Source organism: Rhinopithecus bieti, unplaced genomic scaffold (genome assembly GCF_001698545.2).
Source record: "Rhinopithecus bieti isolate Rb0 unplaced genomic scaffold, ASM169854v2 scaffold_29388, whole genome shotgun sequence".
NCBI lineage: Eukaryota > Metazoa > Chordata > Mammalia > Primates > Cercopithecidae > Rhinopithecus > Rhinopithecus bieti.
Window position 1 is genome coordinate 723,694 of NW_016813389.1, and position 3,702 is coordinate 727,395.

The following is a 3,702-nucleotide window of genomic DNA, read 5'->3' on the forward strand; positions in this document are numbered from 1 at the left end:
AAAAAATGGGGTTATAGAAGGTCAGCAAAGGGTGGGTTTGAGATGTTTGGGTGGGTTAAGTGGGCATTTTGACAACATGGCTTCTCCTTTGGCATGTTTAATTGTGATATTTGACAGACATCCTTGCAGTTTAAGATGACACTTTTAAAAATAAATTCTCTCCTAATGATGACTTGAGCCCTGCCACTCAATGGGAGAATCAGCAGAACCTGTAGGATCTTATTTGGAATTGACATTCTCTATTGTAATTTTGTTCCTGTTTATTTTTAAATTTTCTTTTTGTTTCACTGGAAAGGAAAGATGATGCTCAGTTTTAAATGTTAAAAGTGTACAAGTTGCTTTGTTACAATAAAACTAAATGTGTACACAAAGGATTTGATGCTTTTCTCTCAGCATAGGTATGCTTACTATGACCTTCCAGGTTTGACTTGTATAACATCACTGTCAAACTTTGTCACCCTAACTTCGTATTTTTTGATACGCACTTTGCAGGATGACCTCAGGGCTATGTGGATTGAGTAATGGGATTTGAATCAATGTATTAATATCTCCATAGCTGGGAAACGTGGGTTCAGTTTACCATTGGTTTCTGAAAGTGTTCACATCATTTGGGATACCAGATTGCTCAATACTTTTCTGGGTATACTGTGCCCTTGATTTTTATCTCCAAGTGGCAGTTTTTAAAATTGGCCTTTTACCTGGATATAAAATAATAGTGCCTGCCACCACCATCCAACAGACCTGGTGCTCTAATGCAAAGTTATACATGGGACAGTTGCTGGCATGTCTTCATTGGCTATATAAAATGTGGCCAAGAAGATAGGCTCTCAAGAGTAAGAAGTCTGTGATGGTTAGCAGTAACTGTCCCTGCTCTCTGGTATAAAGCTCTCAAATGTGACTGTGAATCTGGGTGGGATAAGGGACTCGGCTCTGTCTGCTCAATGCCATTGTGCAGAGAAGCACCCTAATGCATAAGCTTTTTAATGCTGTAAAATATAGTTGCTGAAATTAAATGCCACTTTTCAGAGGTGAATTAATGGACAGTCTGGTGAAATTCAAAAGCTTTTGATGTATAAAACTTGATAAATGGAACTATTCCATCAATAGGCAAAAGTGTAACAACCTATCTAGATGGATAGTATGTAATTTCTGCACAGGTCTCTGTTTAGTAAATACATCACTGTATACCGATCAGGAATCTTGCTCCAATAAAGGAACATAAAGATTTTTTTTGGACTGGGGTCATTCTCCTTGTTTTGTAGAGGAATGTTACTTGCTATTGGATTTAGAAATTGTATTTTTTTTGTCTTCACATCATTAGTGACTGGGGAAGCATGGGTTAGCGCTAATGGTATAACATTGGTTTAGAAAGCTTTGAGCTGGTCGGTGTACAAGTAAAGGATAAATTCAAATACCTTACTTGGATACAGTTTCTGAGAGAGCGAGTATAGCATTTTCATTTTGAAGTCTCAAAAGGAATTCTTCACTGGGAAGAAAATCCAGTAAGGTGGGTCCTGTTACCGCAGCTTGAGCTACACATGGTCAGCTGCAGTTCAGATATTTTGAGACTATACATTTACACGTGAATGTATACAGTTACAGTATGTAATAGTTGTCAAAATGGTCCTATACTGTTAACCTCTTAACTGCTTAATTTGGAAGTTAAGTTTTAGAGGCATGTGTAGGAAAAACTGTATGGGGTTTGGTACTCCTGTGGTTTCAGGCCGCCACTGGGGCATCTTAGAATGTATCTCCTTTGGGTAAGTGGGGCTATTGTAGTCATTTGAATCAGTATCCACAAGCCTGTGATACTTTTTCACAAACTTAACAGTGAAACTTCAACTAGTGGTTTTACATGCTGGTGAGATTCTAGGGCTGTCAGGTTATAGGTCACAAATAATGTTTCTTTATTTTGGGGAATGTCAAAAATTGGGAGCCCTTTTAAGGTAGTAGTTCACTCAACTACTGTTATCTCCTGAGGTGCTCCTAATGTCTATGAATCTGTAAGAGAACTAGGCTGTGAGAAAGTAAAATGGCAACCTTAATGTACCACAAAATTTACTACACAGTAGCCGGCATGCCTTGTGTCCAATTGCAAGACAAATTCTTGGGCTGGTCTTTAGTGTGTATTAGAAGGGGCTCAGCTCCTTTTCTCAAGGACATTTCAAAATAGAAGCTGGGCACAGTGGCGCATACCTGTAATCGCAGTACTTTGGGAGGCCCAGGCTGAAGCATCGTGTAAGTCCAGGAGCTCTAGGCCAACCTGGATGCCAGGGACATCCCATCACTACCATAAAAAAAAAAAGTGTGGTGGCACTAGGCTAATTCTAGCTACTTGAGAAGTGGGGGCAGGAGGATTGCCTTAGCCCAGGAGTTTGAGGCTGCACTGAGCTATGACTTTGCCACCGTGCTTCAGCCTGGGTCGCAGAGCAGCAGCAGTTTACTTTTTAATAGGCCTGAGGCAAAGGGCTGCAGAATAGCAAGGACTTTTAAAGTGGAGGGTGTGGGCCAACTGTAGTTGGTGACATTGTGTGCTCAGATTCTACCCAGACAAACCAAGATAAAAATGGACTGGTTGTAGGGCCAGGTGTGCTGTCTCAACGCCTGTAATCCCAGCACTTTGGGAGGCCGAGGTGGGGGGATCACGAGGTCAGAAGTTCGAGACCAGCCTGGCCAACATGGTGAAACCCCATCTCTACTAAAAGTACAAAAATTAGCCAGGCATGGTGGCATGAGCCTGTAATCCCAGCCACTTGGGAGACTGAGGTAGGAGAATTGTTTGAACCCAGGAGGTGGAGGTTGCAGTGAGCTGAGATCACGCCACTGCACTCCAGCCTGGGCGATAGATTGAGATGGTGTCTCAGAAAAAAACAAAAATTGACTGGTTGCAACACTGAGAAGGAAAAAGTTGTATGCGTGGAAGGGGAAAATGTTTCCTCATGCAGTCTGTTGACAAGTTTTAGGTTCCTTTCAGTTGAGTTACAATTTTTTGTTGTTGTTTTTTGAGACAGAGTTTTGCTCTTGTTGCCCAAGCTGGAGTGCAATGGCGTGATCTCGGCTCACAGCACCCTCTGCCTCCCCGGTTCAAACGATTCTGCCTCAACCTCCCGAGTAGCTGGGATTACGGGCATGCGCCACCACGCCAGGCTAATTTTGTATTTTTAGTAAAGACAGGGTTTCTCCATGTTGGTCAGGCTAGTCTTGAACTCCCGACCTCTGGTGATCCACCCGCCTCAGCCTCCCAAAGTGCTGGGATTACAGGCGTGAGCTGCCGCGCCCGGCAAGTTATAGTCTTTTAAAGGCCAACTGGCTAGAAAGTTGGTTTGCACTATTCACAGTCCACTGAATGCTGAACACTAATTTCCTAATTCCAGTCTTATGAAGTATTATCACCATCAGAAGTAAGATGCAGCTACCTGGTCAGACTCACCCAACAGTCCAGGACTTGGCTTCCCTGTGTAAACACTCCCCTGTGAAACACTACCCTGTGAAAAACACTCCCCAGGTTGGGCTTGGTGGACCACACCTGTAATCCCAGCACTTTGGGAGGCTGAGGCAGGTGCATCACGTGAGGTCAGGAGTTAGAGACTAGCCTGGCCAACAAGGTGAACCCCATCTCTACTAAAAATATAAAAAATTAGCTGGGTGTGGTGGCACGTGCCTGTAGTCCCAGCTACTCAGGAGGCTGAGGCATGAGAATCG